We start from the raw sequence: 20,711 nt of genomic DNA, 5'->3' as shown, positions 1-20,711 counted from the left end.
TATCCCCCCCAAAAGGCGAAGGGACTTAAATTAACTTAAATTAACACAAATATTCATCCTTTTTTGTGTTGGCTAAGAATTGGAAATTGAAGTAATATCCATCCCTTGAGGATTGGCTGAACAAATTATGGTATGTGATTATGATGGAATTGTGCTATAAGAAATAAAAAGCAGTATTATTTCAGGAAAATCCTGAAAAGACTTACATGAACTGATGCATGGCAAAGTGAACAGAACGAGGAGAATGTGGGACTCAGTAAGAGCAATATTGTACAATGAAGAATTGTGAATGACTTAGCTATTCTCAGCAATACAGTGATCCAAGACAATCCCAAAGGACTAATGATGAAGCATACCTTCTGCCTCCTGAGAAAGAGCTAATATTGATTGAATACAGGCTAAAGCATGCTATTTTCCACTTTCATTTTTTTCTTTTATTTGTTTCTTCTTATACAAAATGACTAATATGGAAGTGTTTTACATCATTGCCCATATATAACCTATAATCTGATTGTTTAATAATCTCAGAGAAGAGCAAGGGATGGGTAGAATTTGAAATTCAAAATTCTGAAAAAATATTTTAAAAATTAGAAAAAATATTCAGCCTTAATTATACTCCTTCACTGAATGTTTCTCTACTAAGTATTATATCATATTAGTTAAACAGATGTTGGAGCTATCAGTCTAAGACAGATGAAAAAGTAAAAATATATTGAATTATTCATGAATTAAAAATTTCATAAGGTAATTTAAAAAAATATTGCCACTTCAGTTCAGGACTGGAGTGATTCTGACTCATTACCTAGAGCCTTTATCTATTAGATTTGCATATTCTGGAATTATTGCAATAACCTCTCAACTAATTTACTTTTCCTTCTCTCTCCCTCTTAATCCTTTCTTTTCAACTACTGCCAGACTAAGAGGTGATGGGGAGGGGGATGGCACATAATAAATGATTAATAAATGCTAATTGATTTGTAATAATAATAATAATAAATACCTAGGACTTATATAATGCTTCACAGTTTACAAAAACACTTTATAAATTTGACAATATTGCCTCTCTTCAGGATGGAGGTCAAAATTTTTCTGCAAAGGAAGTTTAATAATCACAAAATTTCAGAGTCCTAAAGAGATCTCAGTGACCATATCTTAATTTTTCATTTGAATAATAAGAGATGATTTTTAAATGGTGCTTTAAGGCCAGAAAAATATTTTGTATATACATATAGAACCCAGAGAATTTAATTTTTGTTTAAGGTCAAAATGATAGTGTTGGTTGAATTTAATCCCTTCAAATCCAGTGCTCATTTAACTACATATCAAATGCCTCTTCCTAACATAAATGAGATTGAGAAATTGGAGGAAGAAAAACACAGGATGTCCCAGAAGTGTTTACTCAGTTTTCCTCTCTAGTTGCACTAAGGTTTTTGGCCCTAAACAACTCTTCTTCATCCAGCACCCCTTTGGCAGCTTCCATGTGATCCTATCTGAGGTAAAGCGCCATTCCATCCAGGTAGGTTGGCAGAGTGATGGACCCATAGTCAGCAAGACCTGGGTTTGAATTCCCTCTCTGATACTTCCAGGGTATAAGGCTAGAGGAGGGATTAAATATTTATATGGCAATGACTATAAGCTAAACATTTTACATATATGATTTCATTTGATCCTCACAATCCTGCAAGGGAGGTGCTGCTATTATCCTCATACTGAGGCAGAAGGAGGTTAAGGGACTTTTCCAGGGTCATACATCTGAGGAAGTATCTGAGTATGGTTATGAATCTGATTTCAAACCAGGTACTCTGTCCACTGCAATACCAGCTGTCTCATTTAATCTCTCTGAGTCTCAGGTTTTTATTTTTTTTCACTAGAAAAATAATGAGTATCATAATATCTGTAGTATCCACCTGCTAGATTTTTTGTGAAGTTTTATTGAAACAATGAAATTACGATTTTCACTCTGAAGTTTGAATGGATCTCAGTGGCCTCCATTTTCTGGTAAGGAAACTGAAGACTAGAAAACCCGAGTGACTTGTCCAACTTGTGACAAATTTTTGTGTGAGACCGAGTCAAGCCAACATCTTCTCCCTTAGAATCTAGCACACTGACCTTCTATCACCCTGCCTTCAGCTCCAGTTCCATGATCTCTTTGGAGAACTTTGAGTTAACCAATGAGCCAATTAAGTGAATAGTAAACATCATAGTATTTAGTTGCCTTGGATAATGCTCACTGTGGTTTGTGTGCTGGAACTTAGGAAGTGGTTTACTTCTTCTCTTTAAGGAAGATTGGTAGAGAATCCTGATTTTGGAATCAGAAGATCTGCGTTCAAATCTTGTTTTTGTTATTTATTATCAGGATAACTTGTACATGCTTGTTAACCTCCCTGGGTTTCAGTTTCCTCATCAGTGTTATAAGTGGCTCAAGAATACTTAGTCTAGAGTGATTAAAATGATTTTTATGAAGATATCTTAATAAAATGGCACACCTCTCTCATGGTGGGAGAGAGGTGTGGGGAAATCCCAACATACAAGCTCTTTTATGAGCTTTAAAAGACTTTCTTCCTGCCCCTTCATGCCAACCATAGGTTGGGGTAATAAATTTAAATGATACATTGGTTCCTATATATTTCCCCACCCTAATCATTATACTAATGAGCAAGAATAGATAGATCTCTTTGAGCATGTGCCAAGGAGAAGGGCAAGACTCTAGGTTACTCTAGACCAGTTAAGGACTAGTTTCTTCTAATCTAGTTTGTCATCTTTGGAATGGGATTAGGAGAACTCTCCCAGTTTTGTGATTGACTGGGACCATCCCCCCTTTGTAATGGATTTCAAAGGGGCCCCCTCCACACCTGTCAAGACCAATAATGCCCTTCATTCCTCACATCAGTAAAACAAGATATCCTCTAATGTTCCTTCCAGTTCTCAGTCCATGAACCTTTGATTCTACTAGTGTCACAAGGTCCAGGAAAGGTATATGATTAATGAAAACATTCTCCAACTGCCAGATAAAAGAACATTGAAAGAGTAATAGATATGATGACTTGTATTCTTGAATAACCAGCCATAAAGGGTTGCTAATTCAACTTCTAAAGAGCTCGAGACTTTTCAAAAATATTCTTGGCAATTGGTTCTATTTTTATCACACTTGTGGCTTCTTTGGCAAGATATTCTGTCTTTTAACCACTTTCAATGTTGTCCAAGGCTTATGAATTTGGAGATTATTATTTTTTTTATTATTTGCTGCTCTGTTTCCTGCTTCCTGGCTAACAAGACTACTGAGTGTGTTAGAACATCACTGCATTTCTTGCTGATCTTACATAAATGTTCACCATTTGTTTATGAGTAGTATCCTTGATGTCTAGCTCAAGCTTATAGTGGTATTTACCAGAGCTGAATTTCATTATACTTGACTTGCATGCCTATTTCCAGGTACCTTATAGGATCCCATCTTACTTTTCTGAAATCTGAAATCTTAAATATCAAAAAAAAATGAAGGAAAAAGATTCATATCAACATACTAATTACTAATTAGCATCATTTCTAATCAGTCTAATTATTTGATATTTTGTTTTCTAGATCACATACACTATAGATTATGATTAGTGTTATTATTATTATCAATATTAGGAACTGCTATTTTTCTCAGTATTTTATGGTTTTTTTTTAAGGTTTACAAAGAATTCTCCCTGTGACAACCCTACAAGTAACATCCTTATTTTAGAAATGAGGGAACTGAGGTTTAGAGTCTAAATGATTGTCTCTGGTTAAATGAATAGGGATCTAGATAATTTGTAAAGTACTTAGCATAGTGGTTAACATAAAATAAATGCCTAATAAATGTGAGTTCTTTCCCTTCTTATTTCTTCTAAGACCTCTAAGTTTTTAAGTGATCCATTATTCTCTGAGTCTCAATTTTCTCATTTGTCAAATTAAATGTGTTTTCCTTTACATGTTATCAGAAAGAATAAAATATTTCTTGAAACCACTGAAGTATTACCTCAAGATTTGTTTTTGATTTTGTTTTATTAAGATGAAAGGAGATCAGAGAAAGGATATAGTACCTGAGTAGGATGAAGGATGATGACAGAGAGAAGGCAAAGAGAGTTGCTCCATTCGAATATTACTTTGTTTTTTCCTAAGGAGAAGAATCACCTCAAGCCTGGAAAGTACAGAACAAAAATGGCCAATGAAAAGTAGTTACCCAAAGTCTCAAAAAGCTCTCTGACCTAATGGATGTGTAGAAATTTTCTTTTCTGTGTTTTCAGATGCTGTGACCACTTTGGGGATAAGACTGGGAGGTTGAGGTGGTCCAGTAATATATACAGAGGCAATTGCCATATGAGGGCTCTCTATATTTATAGAACTTTTAAATTTTCTGAGGTCAATCCAGTCCCTTTGAATCCTGTTTAATTTCTTTCTTTCTTTTTTTTTAGGGTTTTTTTTTTTTTTGCAAGGCAAATGGGGTTAAGTGGCTTGCCCAGGGCCACACAGCTAGGTAATTATTAAGTGCTTGAGGTCGGATTTGAACTCAGGTACTCCTGACTCCAGGGCTGGTGCTCTATCCACTGTGCCACCTAGCTGCCCCCTGCGCCACCTAGCTGCCCCTGAATCCTGTTTAATTTCCATCTACTTAACCATTTGTAGTACCTGTCTTAAATATACCCAGTTATTGGACAGTTCAATGAATTGTTCACGCAACCCTGTTAATCAGGAAAACAGACATTTCTTAGCCTCTTCAACTTAAGTAGATGAGGAGGACAAACTTAACATTTCTTTTTTCAATTAGAAATTTTTTTTCTCTGTCCTATTCCCCCTCAAAATATTAAGAAAAAGAAAACAAATATAATAAATATAAATTGTCGAGAAAAATAATTTCCCCAAATTGTCTAAGTTCTAAAAAAAAGTTTCATTCTCTATTTTGAGTCTATTACCATTTGAGAACATCAAGAAGTGGGTACATATATGATTCGTCTTTGTTCCTCTGAAATCAGGTTGATTATTGTTATGGATCACAGTTGTTAAGGCTTTCAAAGTTGTTTTACAATGCTGTTGCTATTATATAAATTATTCTCTGGTTCTGTTCTTTTCCCTCTGTTATCAGTTCATTTGTAAAAGGAGAGATTGTGCTATTGGTCACGTAATTTTTAGATTGTTTATAAATTTGATTCAATATGCTGAGATCTTTGGGCAATGACCAATGAGTGAATGTGGCAAAAAACTTAGGAACCTCTTTTTAGAGTGATATATCAAATGCAAAAAAATAAAAATGATATTTCAATTCTATTGAAAAAAAATATGTATCCTCCCATCTAGGTTCATGAATGTCCTGAAATCTATCCATAAACCATTTGGGGAGCAAGAAATCCCAGGATAATAACCCTTGAACTCAATCATTTCAATAGTTTTACTTTAAACTAAGCCATATAACTTTAAGTTATAGCTAAGTGATAAGAAGATTCGTGGGTTCTCTTTGAAGAGGCAAACAAAGGAATTGATAGTGTAATTTTATTGTATATCCAAAACCAATAAGAAATGTTGTTTCAAGAACTATTTGGCCATCTCATATTGTAGAACTCATGAAAAATATTTGCAAAAAGACCACCATGAAAATAACTGCAAATCTTTTTGCAAAAAAGCAAAGATAAAGAAATTCAGTGAAAAACTCATTGTGAAACCTAGCTTCAATAGTCTCTTCACCCCAATACAATTTATATAGTTAGACCTTCTAGTGGAAATAGAATCTTGAAGAAAATGTAGCTTAACTGTCATCTAGAAAATTATCTTTCTTGACTTGAGAGAAAGTATTTGAGAATTGAAAGGATTAATAGAATGTCTTTCTTGAGAAACTGTATGAATTAATTGTCAAAAAAGAACCTGATGAGACATGCCTTGTATAGAAGTTATACTGAAGAGACTTCTTGAGAGACTTTGCCATCCTGAGAGAGTTGAAAGTTGGAGCTATGTTTTCAGAATTGAAAAAAGTTGCAGATTATTGTCAGAGATGACTTTGGTGCTTTTCTTATTGTGAAATATTGTCAAAATATTTAATAATACATTCATATTGCTGACAATGTAAACACTTTTCTTAAGTCTATGAAACTCAGGGTTTGAGAGAGGAAAGTAAGCTTTAGGGGGGGAATTCTCTGATTTATTTTCTTTTTAATATTTTATTTATTTTTCAAAATACATACAATATTAATTTTCAACAATCTCTTTTTGCAAGGTTTTGAGTTCCACATTTTTCTCCCTTCCTCCCCCATCCCCCAGAAAGAAAGCAATATAATGTAAGCTATACATGTATAACCTTGTTAGCTAAATAAGCATCCGTATTAATCATATTGTGAAAGAAGAATCAAATCAAGAAGGGAAAAATTTAGAGGAAAAAATGCATAAGACAATTTAAAAAAATTGAAGATAGTAAGCTTTGATTTGCATTTAAACCTCCATAGTTCCCTTCTCTGGATATGGATGGTAATTTCCATCACAAGTCTTTTTTTTTTTTTTTTTTTTTTTTAGTTTTTGCAAGGCAATGGGGTTAAGTGGCTTGCCCAAGGCCACAAGGCTAGGTAATTATTAAGTGTCTGAGGCTGGATTTGAACCCAGGTACTCCTGACTCCAGGGCTGGTGCTCTATCTACTGCGCCACCTAGTTGCCCCAATCACAAGTCTTTTAGAATTGTCTTTGATTATTGTACTGCTGAAATGAGCAAGTCCATCATAATTGATCACCACCCAATGTTGTTGGTGGTGTGTACAATGTTCTCCTGGCTCTGCTCACTTCACTCAGCATCAGTTCTTGCACATCTTCCCAGGCTATTCTGAAGTTCCATCCCTCATGATTTCTTATCACATTCATATGTCAAGATTTGCCCAGTTGATGGGCATTCCCTCAATGTTCAATTCTTTGCCACTACAAAAAGACCTGCATGAAATATTTTAGTATACGTAGAATTTTTTTTTGCCTTTCTTCGTGATCTCTTTGGGATACAGACCTAGTAGTGATATTGCTGGATCAAAGGAATTCACACTTTTATTGCCCTTTGGGAATAATTCCAAATGGCTCTCCAGAAAGGCTGGATCAGTTCACAACTCCACCAACAATAGTGCCTCTGGCATATTTTTTAAACTTTGATAGGAGCTCAAACCTAATTTTGCCAAGAAAGATAGCTTTCTTGAATACAACATATTCATTTTCAAATCCAAACTTTGTTAATATTTTTTTCCTGATACTAATCTTCAGCCTAGTCAGTTCCTTTTAGTCTTGGGCAGCCTCAAGTCTTCATCTATAAAGACTTGCCTGACTAATTTAATTTCAATTGCTCATTCAATTCAATTCAACAAGGCTTTAGTAAATGCTAAGGTCAAAAACATGAGGGTATCTCTCCTCAAGGAGTTACATGCTACCAGTGGAATACCACAAAAACATAGATAAAATAATTACAAAGAACCTTGGTGGGTGGAGGTTCATAATCAACAATCCAAAGAGGAAGAGGGTGAGAAAAAGGTGTGTATATAAGACATCTCAACTGAGCCTTAAAGGGAGCTACAGATTCTACAAGGCAAAAATTAGGAAGAAGAGTATTTCAAGAACTGGGGACAACTTGCCCCACATGTGGAGATGAATGGTAGATTTGAAGAATCAAAAGGAGACCATTTTGGCCAACTTAAAAACTGTAGAAAGGAGAGAAAAGAATAACCAGGCTGGAAAGACAGATTGGAGTATATGCTAAAAGATTTAAGTGTGAGACATGTTGTTTATATTTTATCCCAAAGTCAACAAGATGGGTTTGAAGTTTCTGAAAGAGGCTAGAGCCAGGATCAGATCTGTATTTTAGCAGCTTTGGCAGCTGTGGAGGGAAGAGACTGGAAATAGGAAAACCAATTATGATGCTTATACAACAAATTTGGTGAAAGCTGATATGGACATGAAACTGGAGTGTTGGCATTTAAGTGTAAAAAGGATACAGATAACATGTAGAAATAGATACAGAAGTGATGTAGGAGTAGAACCCACGGATGTGGTGACGTATAAGAAAAGGGGAGAGAGAATACAGAGATATCAAAGCTCTGAAACTAGGATGGTGGCACGCTCAACAGAAATGGGGAATTTGGTTTATTTAGGAGGAAAATTATGAATTCACTTTTGAATAGTTTTAGTTTGATCTGCTAACAGGAAATCCAGACAGAAATGGGGGACTAAGAGAATTGTATTCTGGATATATAAATTTGGAAGTTACCTGTGTAGAGATAACTGAATTTCCTTACCATCTTCCACCTAGAACCTTATTTCAAACTTTAACCAGTCTCTAAGACTTTATATTTTCTGTTTTAAAAAACTGGTTTCTCAGCTTCTAATTAAGAGTTATAAATCATAATCTTGTCTCTGTGCAAAAATGTCAGTCTGCCATGTCAAGATCTGCTCTTCTCCATTTCAATGTTGCCCTAGCCTATGTCAATACTATCTGCTCAGATTGGTGATAACACTAAAAATTCTTTTATCTGGGTCAGCAAATCACAAGATAAAAAATATCTTGAATGAGGAGGGAGAAATCCTGTGTTTGTTTGTAAACATTCCCTCTCCAGCATAAGTGGGCTTCTTATCAATAGAGCTTTGAAGTAAATATTAAATCATAATGTATAACTATGTCATCTATATGAAATCTTATTAGTTGCCTGCCTAACTCAGTTTTATGACTCTTTATATTTTCTGTATAAATATGCTTCAAAAAAAAGCTTTTTATTGGGGATGACATCTTCAATGATGTCTTCTAGCCTATAGGTTTCTAGATAAACCTTAGGGAATAAAACTTCATGTATAACCTAACTTTTTGTTATTTCATTTTTAGCCCCAAATAATTAAAATGGACACTTCCCTATTTTTATATGACTTATTGAAACATAATTTTTACATGTTGTCTTCTCCCATTAGAATATAAACAAAAGAAATAAATAGGAATAAAACTAGTTCAACCAGATGTACATAAATATTTAGCCATAAAACATTATATTGATCTACAGCTTTCACGGTAATACTACCTTAATCACCCTCTTCTTTGAGGCTAGAACTAAATTACTTGTCCCACTTTCATCCATCCAACCAACTCAACCAACCAATTAATCAGTATTTATTAAACAGGTTTTAAAATGTGCCAGATACTGCTGGATTCTGGGGTCAAAAAGACAAAAATTCAACAGTCCCTGCTGTTCCTGATTTCCCTCTAGGCAATATAACCCCCAAGTAGATACATGCTTTCATAGAAGAATTTTGTCAAAGCTATATTCCTGGTCAAAAGTCAATTTTCTTGCCTATTATGAGGAATGGAACATGTCCTCCTTTAGACTTTGAAATGAATAACTGAGCTACCTTCCTTGTACTTTTATCAAGAACAAAATTCATCCCCCCACCTCAGATGAGATAGCATTCTGTAAGGATGATACTCTTTGATGAGATTTTATACAGTAAAAGAAAGTCCACCAAGGAGGTTTAAAGTTTTGTTTATTTTTATGCATGTATATCCAAGTTTCTCCCTTCCCACTCCCCCTCCACCCAGTGCCAGCCCCCTTGTTGCTGTATAAATATCCTGATCTCCCTCTCTTATGATTGTCATCTTCATAGATAGTTTCCACCTATAGGTTTATGGTAAATCCTAGAGATTAAAACTTTACATCTAGGGATAGCTAGTGGATAAAGCACTGGCCCTGAAATCAGAAGAACCTGATTTCAAATCCAGTCTCAGACACTTAATAATTGCCCAATTGTGTTACTCTGGGCTGGTCATTTAACCCCATTGCCTTAAAAAAAATTTGTCTAACTTGTATTCTGTGATTTTGTTTTAACCCATGATTTTTAAGATTTATAGTTTTTGTGCTGTGATATGGATACAGATGGGAATTTGAGGAGGGACAGGCCCTCATTCTTCACTTAGACATGCTCCTTGAAAGGAAAGAGGTCTGTAACTTTTCAAATCCCCATTCTATTCCAAACCTATTGACAAGTGTGTAGACAATTTTGACTTGGAAAGGGGATAGACTCCCTTTCAACAACATTTTGTATGGGATCCCTATAAAGGAACTTGGAAAGATTTTGAGTCTAGTCAAAACTGACCTTGCAATGAGATAAGTCTACTACGTTTTCAACTCAGTTACTCTAGTTTTCAAACTTTTGTTTTGGTTGAAGTTGAAATGTTCTCAGGAAGGGGTGTCTAGGTGGCGCAGTGGATGAAGTACTGGAGTCAGGAGGACCTGAGTTCAAATTTGACCTCAGACACTTAATAATTACCTAGCTGTGTGGCCTTGGGCAAGCCACTTAACTCCATTGCCTTGCAAAAACCTAAAAAAAAAATTCTCAGGAATTTATCTCTGAATTTAATGGAAATGCTTGGCTCTTTGAGGGGGTAGGCATTTTCTTTGTTTTGACCTCTGGATACTGATAAGGCCTCAGAGCACCTCTAAAGTGAGAATTTATTCAGTGTGCTCAATGTGTCTGTTTTTAGGAGGCTCTAGGGTAAGAACAAAGTAAGATACGTTGTATTTTGTCTGTGTCTTTTTAATTGTTTGCTTAATTAATAATGAAATAAATCACAATCTGGTTAAAAAGCTAGCTGCTCCTGTCTCAGATTCACTATCTTCTCATGGGAAAATGCCCAGTATTTGTCACTATTGCCAGAAGTTGGGACATCAAAGGAAAAAAAAACCAGAATGCCAGACATGCCTAGGAGATATAAAAACCAGAAAAACAAGACAATGAAACACCTTTACCTGTAATGACTTTCGGTTTTTATTTTTATTTTATAAATTTCTCTCTGTCTCTCTGTCTCTGTCTCTCTCTTCTTTGTGCCTTAATTAGTTGTGGTAGCTGTTTTTGTATTTTCTTTGTCCTGATTAGCCCAATCTGTTCTGCTTTTATTTTCTCTCTCCAGCCAGAAAAATGACTTCTAGGCATTAAATTTATCTTCTGTGATTGTTTCAGCTGTAAAATGGGGGAAGAATTAGAATTTCTCTCTTGAAGTCTGAAAATTAGGTTCACCATGGATTATTTTATTCCAGAAATTATGGTTTTGAAGAAAAAAGTCAATTTTCACTCTTCCTAGCTGCAGTAAAAATGGTGGTTCATTTTTAAATTTTGCCTCTGGCAATCATGCTGTGTAGTTTCTTTTATCTTATTCACTTAGAGGTTGTCCTCTTCCTCTTCTCTATAGCTCAGGCTTTTATAAAGCAAAGTTAGTTTTGAGAAAATGGGATTTAATGGGGAGGTATTTAGGTTTTGATTGAACATTTAAAATATTAAACGAGTTACTAGTTAAAGATTGTTTAATGCAAAATGTGCTGTGGAATTTGAAAGGTATTCTGTGAAAAATGGAAAAAATTGCTGTAAATTATGGTTCCTATTTCCGTATTTTAATTTTAAGAAATGTGTTGGGCCAGCTAGGTGGTGCAGTGGATAAAGCACCGGCCCTGGATTCAGGAGGACCTGAGTTCAAATCCGGCTTCAGACACTTAATAATTACCTAGCTGTGTGGCCTTGGCCAAGCCACTTAACTCCATTTGCCTTACCAAAAAACCCAAGAAAAAAAAAAGAAATGTCTTGTTCCTCCCCATACAAGACAAGAAGTAGCCTGAAAATGTGTTGCTCCTTTTTTGAGTAATTTATCAAAATTTTGACTATAATTTGAATAAGATTATGAAATTTTTTGTAATTTGATTTTAAAATAAATTTCAAAATATAACCTAGAATGCTAAATTATTTTTCAAAGACCCTATTTGACAACATTTGGGAAAAATAAGATCCATGTACATCTGAGTTTAATTTCTAGTCCCAATGTACATAAAATGAAAGTTGTAAAATGTAAATTACTCATTTTATTTATTTTTAGTTTTTCTTTTAACCGTTAAAAAGATTAAACTTAAAGTTTATAAGCAAGAGCAGATTATCATCTAATTTAGGATATCATCATTTTCAAGCTTTCAGGGCCTAGTTCTATGCTAGATCATTTTAAAGAAAGGTATAGCTGTGAGACACTGCACAAAGATAATTTTTCCCTTTAGAAATCAGTTAATAAGGGGTGACTAGGTGGTGCAGTGGATAGAAGCACCGGCCCTGGAGTCAGGAATACCTGGGTTCAAATCTGGTCTCAGACATTTAATGGCCTTGGGCAAGCCACTTAACCCCATTTGCCTTGCAAAAAAACCCCCTAAAAACAAAAAAGAAGTCAGTTAATAAATCAGGTTCAATTTAGGAGAAAAGGTTCTGAAATAAAAATTTGTAGGAGTTTTTTTTGAAGTCAAGATTTTGCCCTGAAAGGGAAGAAGGAACAGGGCTACCTAGTAATTGCTGACTGGAATTATGAAATTTTAAGCTATATGATTTCTTAATTTTATATATATATATAATATATATGTATGTATGTATACGTATATGTATATACGTATACATACATATATATATATACATACACATACACCTGTATGCATATATGTTTACATTTATGTATATATAAAACATTTGGGAATTTAAAATTGTGTTGCTGACCACAAAGAGAATAAAATTCTAATGGAGTATTTATGTATTATTGCTTACAGTAATGCTATTGTAACTAAAATAATAACTGTATCTGGTCCTAAAATTATGACCCTTATTGAGTCTCTCTGACCAGTCTTAATTTGGTTTGATCTCAAAGGAATCCAACCATTGACTTCTAATTTCTCAGCGTGGACAGAAATGCTACTTGTGTGGTTTCTTCAGTAGCATAGGCCACTGCATGACTCCTAGAAATCTTTGTAGTTACTGAAATTATATTTAATGACATTCATGTGTCACTGTATTTGGAAATCTGATTGATTTAAAGCCATCTAAGATGTTCTAATTTTTAGAAAATAATTCTAAAAGCAGTGGTTTGGGTTTGTCTATTTTTGACATGGTTAATAACTGAATTAATTAAATTTTTTTAGGGTTGTTTTTTTTTTGCAAGGCAAATGGGGTTAAGTGGTTTGCCCAAGGCCACACAGCTAGGTAATTATTAAGTGTCTGAGGTCGGATTTGAACTCAGGTCCTCCTGATTCCAGGGCCAGTGCTCTATCCACTGCACCATCTCATCTAGCTGCCCTAATAACTGAATTTATTATAAAAAATTTTATTTTTATGAAGACTGATTCTAGATTAAATTGGAATTATTGGTTTTTTATATATTTATAAAATTTACATTTCATTCTTAAGTAGAGATCTTAAATACAACAATTGATAGAATAAGTTGTGAGTTTTTCTGTGATAATATATTATTGTTGCTACTATAAGATTATAATCACCATGTGGCACATTTTGATCCTTTAGATTCTAAAGTTTATAGCTAAATTTCTGTGTGATTGTAGGATTTTGCCATTAAAGACCTCATGAGACTAAAAATTGGCCTCCACCTGTGTCTGAATTCAAATATCAAGGAGATTTATATTAGATAAATATCCTATGAGGCTGGCAGCCCAAGGGAATTGGACATATTACAGCTGACAGGGTCATTGGGAAAGGCTAGGGGAATAATTTTTCAACAAGTTTCGAGGTTCAATTACCTTAATTCACTTTCCCAAACCTGACATTTAAAAACAAATTTAAAAATCTGATTAGAGGCATTTGCGTGTCCACATAGCCTTATCTAGAAACTGACATCTAAATAAAGAAAGGAAAGTTTTTCCTTTTTCATTTCCTTGGTCCTTGTGGTAAATTCCTGTGTCCATGTCAGGTGATCAGTACACAAACATTATGAATTTATGCCATTTTTGTTCACCACTATCTAATTCTAATAGCCAGATAAGCTGATGTATACTTGGCATCTATTATCAGCTACATATTCCTATAGGAATTCAAATTACTAAAGTGATATTTACATAAATATGATAAAGATATTGTGACATCAAGATTAGATTCTCTATCATAATATCTCAAGTTATGTTTTAAGGAAAAGAATGTTAGTCAACTAAGTATATCAGAAGAAATACGACCTATGTTCTATTTCAAAAAATTTCTTTAGACTGATATCTTATTGTCTGATCTTGCTATCTCTTAGACTTTATGTTTCTTCCTTAAGGATATGATTTCTCTCTCCTCACATTTAACTTAGATCAATGTATACCATGGAAACAATGTAAAGACTAACAGACTGCCTCCTGTGTGTGGGAAAAATTGTAAAACTCAAAATAAATAAAATCTTTAAAAAGAAAAAAAGAAAAAATTTGTTTAGAGAAATCCATTTTCAACCATGCATTTTTAATTCTTTTTAAACACTTGGGAAAAGGATAAAACTGTTTTATTGGTAAATCACTTACTAGATATACACTGTTCTAAAATGATTATCAAATGTATATGCTACAAACAAATTAATTTGGCAATCTTTAAAGAATTTACTTTTGTAATAGAATCCTTTTCCTATTTGTGAATTGATTTTCTTTTATAATTCTCTGTATTTTATGTTAGTATCTTAAAATGTTAATTTTTAAAATTCAGATGTTCCTGGGATAGTATAAAAAAATTGATCACAACACAAAATTTATAAATAAATATAAATCCTATAAATTTAGGTGCCAATTTTAGACTATTCCATTATTAAAATGGTAAGGAATAAACAGTAAAACTTCATAAGAAGTCAAGATTCAGGACTAGTGGAGATTAAAAAATTATCACTTACTTGAGAAGAATGAAAGTCAAATGAATCAAAGCCCAAATTAAAGAAATAATGCATCAAAAATTACACACACACACACACACACATATACACACATAGTAATTATATAACACTTTATGCAGCTAGACAGCTCAGTGGAGAGTGTCAAGCCCAGAGACAAGAACATTCATCTTCCTGAGTTCAAATCTGTCCTCAGGCACTTACTGTCTATGTGACCCTGGGCAAGTAACTTAACCAGTTGACCTCAGTTTCTTCATTTGTAAAATGATCTACAGAAGGAAATGGCAAATCACTCCAGCATCTCTGCCAAGGAAGTCTCAAATGATGTCATGAAGGATAGGACCTGACTGAAAATGATCAAACCACAACAGATATGTCAAACTTTTTGTGATACAACTAATTGAAGTGAGTGTTTTTCCATGACCACATATTCAATACAAAAAGATAAGTTTAATGAAGTGATAATGAAGTTTTAAAATGCAGAAAATAACAAATTTGCATACTCTAAATTAACAAAAAACAAAAAAATTGCTAAGATCAGAGGAGAAATCAGGAGGTTGGCAATGAAGATAAATAAACCTTTGGGTGTGCTTCATACTCAATGCTTTTCATATACATTTTCTTGCTTGGCTACTTAGAATATTCAAATATTTAATTTGTCCATGGGGAAAAATACATTGGCATGTCTATCTCTCCTGGGTCCTGACTGATTGTCCAGTGACTACCATCGGGTGTTTGTTCAACTGACTATCATGCTAAGATTACCCTGCAAATGCAAAATGAATGTTACTTTATAAATAATAAGTCGAGTGTAATGTTTGGCACACCAGTTGTACTTTTTCACTTTTTTCATTGCCTTTATAAAACTATTCCTCGTGGCCTGATGAAGCCATTGCATCATTGATCTTGGTCTTATGTAATACCAAGTCTTGAACCCTGACTTATTTGAAGTTTATTATCTTTTCAAAGAAAGATCAGCAATGTGATATGAAAAAAACTAAATTGATTGGGGAAAACACCATATTGAAAAAACTTCAAAAATATGGCAGCTAAAGATTTTTTTAATAAGGAATTGATCCAATTTCTTATACAAGTAAGAGTTATTCTCCAGCTGTTAAGTGATCAAAGGATATGATTAGGTATTTCTCTATAAAAAGAAAACAAAAAATTATCAAGAGGCACATGATAATTTGTTCAAAAGCTCTAATATTCAAGAAATGCAAAGAATTCTCAGTTTCTACCTAACCTTAGTTAATTGATAAAAATAAAAATAATAAATGATGACAAAATGAAATTCTGGTGAAGTTGTAGCAAAATAAGTATGCTATTATCTTCTCATGAATTAATTCAAACTTTGAAAAGCAATATGAAAATATTCAAGTTACAATCATATGAATACTCTTTAACTTGTTAGAGATTACTGACAAGACAAAAGGTCTGTCAGTTTAAAAGAATTCCTAGCAACTCTATTGATAATAGTATAACTGAAAACAAACTAAGTGTCCAGTTAGGGAATGACTGAACAACTATAGTTTTTTGGATAGAATTGACTTTTATTGTATTATAAGAAGTTAAGAGTATCAGCAATTCAATAAAATATTGTTGAGTCCCTGTTAGAACACCATATGTGAGTCCCTTTCTGGACTCCCTCAATCTTTCCCCAGACGAGCACTGAAGGGATAGGAGACAAGGAAGACAAGGATGACAAGTTCTTCAAGATCTCCAAATACTCCAAGGTCTCAAGTTTTCCAGTTATTGAACCAAATACCAGGACTTACATATCCTTCCCAGTCCCTTAATCCACTCCCACTCCCATGGCACTTAGTAAAATAAGGCTCTGGTGTTCAAGGACACCAGGTGATGAAGGTTCACAGCACTCTCACACACACAACAGTCCCTAACAAAATATCAGAAGAATTTGAATTTGAACTTTTAGTCGAGTAATAGGCATTTATTAAATGCTTACTATGTATCAGATATTATGCTAAATGCTGAAAATGCAAAGGTATACTCAAATACTCCAATAGATGAGTGATTCTAATAATGTGGATGTTCCCTGTAGGAATATAATGGTTTGCACATACCACTGTGATTCTTGTCTGTATCCTCCCACAAACACTCTACAGGGAGAGAACCAATGAGGTTTTTACCTTTCAAGTTTTTTTCCTGAGATTTGAAGGATATCAGAGAAGCATGTAGCTTAAAAGCCATCTTCTCTTACCCTCAACTCATAACAAACCTAGCGTTTCTTCCCATCTTGCATATTCCTCTGATGATATATTTTACTCTTGTCCTTCAGAAAGGTTCCTTATGGGTTACATATTACAACTTATTCATATCTACTGCATACCATTTCTTTAGACTCAGAGATTATAGTGACCTATATCATATAATCATATACCATTAGAATATTAATATTAAATTTAATTAATATTAAAAACATGAACTTCTGTTTTGGGGGGAAGGGGTCATTAAAAGAACTTTAAAATTTTCTGAAGACAGTCTAATTTACTCTCCTCTTTCTTTTTTTTTTTTTAGTTTAATGTTTTATCTATTTATCCTGTCTTTTCTAGATATAACTACTGGTAGAAAAGTGCTATAACAATTGTATATTCAATTGCTTATCATAATTTAACCAGCAGTGCTTTATCCACTTGGTCTTTCCCAAGTGGATGATAACACTAAACTCTTTGAAGAAATTACAGATCTCTTCCAGGAAGCACTGAAATATTTTGGAGTCTGATGCCATTAAAACAATATTATCCATGAACAGGAGTAACTGGGAGACTTCATCAGCCATAAGGTATTTCTTTCAATTTGGGCTCTATGCTATGTTTCCTCCATCATAGTTGATGAAGTGTTCAGTAAATATTCATCTCCTTGTTTTGTGCCTTAACTAAGTTTGCAATCATAGGATTGTCAAACAGGATTATTTCCATCATTATATCATTTAAGGAATCTTGAATAATTCTGACATATTTGGAGTTCTATCACCAGGTGGTGTTTTGCCATACTGAATAAAATGTTTTTTTTTTTCAAAACCAGCAAATACAACTATAGCTGACCTCAGTGCAAGGAGATCCTGAGTGCAAGGAAATCTTGTCTTTGATACATATTGGTTGTGTGAATCTGGGCAATTGACTTAAATTCTTAGTTTTTCCAGGCAACGCCAATTGGTCTTGATAGAGTTTCCTCATCAGAAGGTTCTCTATATAAATGATATCATAGGTCCAGTGTCCATATATATATGTAGTAATATATGTAAATGCATTATAGGTATATATGGTTATATGGGTATTATATGTAGACAAATATGTGTAAATATACAAGTATCTATGTATATATATCCTCTTCTCTTCTTTTATGCTATCTTGCTTAGCAATTTCCTTGGCTCTCAAAGATTCATTGATCATTTCTTGTAGATAATTATCAGACTTAACCTTTTTCTTGACCTCCAGTTTCATATTTCCACCTGCCCATTGAGCATCTTGAACTGTACATCCTGAAGATTTCCTAAGCTCAACATGCTTCAAATAAATCTTATTGCCTTCTACCCCAAACCTTCCCCTCCTCCTAATTACTATCATGGTCAAGGGTATCCTCTAAGTCACCCAGGTTCTCATACTTAATTCCTCTCTCTCACCCCACATCATTGATCCATTGCTAAATTCTGTTGATTCTACTCTTCAAGCATCTCTTGTATACGTCCCTTTCTCTCTTCTGACACCTACACCACTTTGGTGTGGACCCTCTTCACGTCTTTCCTGAATTATTGCAGTAGTCTTCTGACTGACTTCCTTGCATCCATCCTCCAGACATCAGTTCATCTTCTCAACTATCAAAGTGATTTTCCTTAAGTGCCAGCCTAGCCATGTTGCCCTCTATCCCCATTCAGTCAATCAATCCCTATGGATACCTATTACCTCCAGAACCAAGTGAACTATAGTAACTCTCTATCACATATAAAGTCCATTATTTGGCTTTAGAAGCCTTTACAACTTTGCCTTTCCTAACTTTCCCATGTTCCTTTACGACTTGTTACCTAATTCCATCAAGTTCTGTCATTGCAACCAATGTTGATTTATTAGCTGCAGTTATTTTCATGGTAGTATAGACACACACCAGGAGAGGTTAAAGAAGTAGGGGTTAAACATATACACATATGTATACATACATACACCAGACTACATGAAAATAGCATGGTATAAATACAAATGATGATTGCTGAAGATGAAAAGGTACAGAAATTCTCTGAAGGACCATTAAGAGTCTCAAACTAAATTAGCATCAGATAATTTAATATCTGATGATTACCATATAAGGTGGAAATAGGTAAGGATAGCAAAAACATTATTGCAAAGTTTCTCTAAATCTATTGCATATGTTTGAATCTTATCTTAGACTGACCAGTTGTGTCACAAAACCTTTCTCAGCCTCAGTTTTTTCATCTGTAAAATGGGAATAGAAAGAGTATTTATCTCATGGATTATTGTATAAATCAAATGAGGTAACACATTTAAAGTACTTTATAAATCTTAAAATAGCATCTAAATTATAGTGACAACATGGCTAGTGGATGAAGAATTGGCCTTAAAACCAGGAAGTCTTGGACAGAGATCCTGTCAATATTTGCCACACATAGCCACGATGATCCAGGGCAGATTATTAACCTTATTAAGACTTGAACTTTTTGTATGAGATTATAAACTACAGAGAAGTTGTTGAGCTATATTGACAGAGAGATTATTATCTTGGATTTCTGTATAATGATGAAATCACAAATCTTGTCCTTATTGTAATTATTATTATTTGGTTATCTAAATGCAGGGATATTATATCAGTATCTATATAAATTACATGTATATCTCTGCCCACATATACTCCAGAAACTATAGAAGAGACTAAACATCAAAAAACAGCAGACAGGGGCAGCTAGGTAGTGCAGTGGATAGAACACCATTTCTGGAGTTAGGAGGACCTGAGTTCAAATGTGATCTCATACACTCAATAATGACCTAGCTGTGTGACCTTGGGCAAGTCACTTAACCCACTGCCTGGCAAAAAACAACCCCCCCAAAACAGCAGTCATCCTAGACACCCTGAAAAAACTAACCCTGCCCTCTTAACATTTTCTGGTCTCCTTTTGCAAGGATTCTACTACCATGACAGAAGTAACTAAAAAAAAAAAGCTGAAGATAAAAAGTCTACCTGCTGTACTTAGCAGCTATATATTCCCAGTCTGCATTATGTTTCAATTACTTTAGAATCAAAAGTGGAGACATATGCCTTTAGAGCCTGTGAGGGGACTAAGATTTTGTGACTTTGGTGGTAATATTTATTCATGGCAAGGACGAACCCTTGCAAGTCTCTAACTGCCAAGGGAGGCCATTGGCCTCAGTGAAGTTGTCACAACTTCTTGAAGCATACAGTCCTCAGCAGTGTCAGTTTTCATTGGAACAAACTCATTTCTTAGAGTGTTAATGAATATCTCAAACTAAGCTATAGGACCCAACTCCTGAATTCAAAACTTGACCATCCAGTCTTCTTGTGCAGATGCTTATCAGAAGAAAAAAGTCAGTACTAACAGACAACAGGACACTTGGAACTCTTCTTCATTCTATCACCTTCAGGTTATTTTTTGATCCCTCAGTTGACTCCAGGGCAGTCTCAGCATATGAAAAGGTGATTCTTAGAATCTCAACTAACTTTTATTCTCAGAATCATGAGGTAAATCCTAAAGAGTTTGATTTTTAGAAACTTCCCAGTATCCAAGGAATGGAAAGATCATTAGAAAGACTACCATGACAGAGAAAGATAATAATAGCTAGTATCTATAAAGCGACTCAAAGTTTTATTTTCATTATCTAATTTGATCCTCATAACTACCCTGTGAGGTAAGTACTATTATTATTTCTATTTTATAAATGAGAAAGCTGAAGCTGGAACCCTTTTAATGACTTTCCCAGGGCCTCATGGTTGGGAAGACTTGAACTCAGGTCTTCCTGACTTAGATTCCAGCCTTCTATCTACTATAGATTCC

Source organism: Macrotis lagotis, chromosome 6, assembly GCF_037893015.1.
Source record: "Macrotis lagotis isolate mMagLag1 chromosome 6, bilby.v1.9.chrom.fasta, whole genome shotgun sequence".
Lineage (NCBI taxonomy): Eukaryota > Metazoa > Chordata > Mammalia > Peramelemorphia > Peramelidae > Macrotis > Macrotis lagotis.
This window is presented reverse-complemented; position numbering follows the sequence as displayed.